The following is a 702-nucleotide window of genomic DNA, read 5'->3' as shown; positions in this document are numbered from 1 at the left end:
CTGTAAGTATCCTTAAAACCATTTTGTACTTAATTACCTTCTTTGAAGTGCAGTGCTTTAAGTTTTTAGTTCTCTTTATAAAAATAAGTATGGAAAAGTATATTTTTTATGTTCTTTGTACTTTAATAATGTGACTAATGACATTTCACAAGTCTTTTCTATTTACATTATAAGCATATAGTAGCTCTTTTATTAACAGGGATATCATGCAATTTCGATGATAATCATATTACTATATCTGTTTTGGTAAACAAGCAGCTATATATTGTATGTGGATATTATAGTCTCAAGCATACTAAGACTTTTATTGATCATAAAGAAATGGTGTGCAGTTTTACTTTGAATCGTGTTAAAAATGGAAAATTAAGATATTGTGATTATCAGGTGCAGATGCTGTCCTGAAACACTCATAAGAAACATATTGTAAATGAAATTGGAAAAATTGTCAATAAGCAATTTTAGTTACTATACTGTACTCTACCAGTATCAGCAGTTTATAACTTTACTTATTATATTGTATTCAACCAGCTCAGCATCACCCTACACTTTATCATGGGCCATTGTCACAATGGTCACTACAGAAGTCAAATGTTTACCCTAGCGTACATTTCCCCTGCCGCTCCTTTGGACTGGCAGGCATTTCCCAGCCTATAGTTTGCTGTTAAAGGTTATGAATTAGATTAATTATATCTAACATTACAT

The sequence above is a fragment of the Penaeus monodon genome, chromosome 30 (assembly GCF_015228065.2).
Source record: "Penaeus monodon isolate SGIC_2016 chromosome 30, NSTDA_Pmon_1, whole genome shotgun sequence".
Lineage (NCBI taxonomy): Eukaryota > Metazoa > Arthropoda > Malacostraca > Decapoda > Penaeidae > Penaeus > Penaeus monodon.
The sequence above is the reverse complement of the archived record's forward strand: the minus strand, read 5'-3'. Positions refer to the sequence as shown.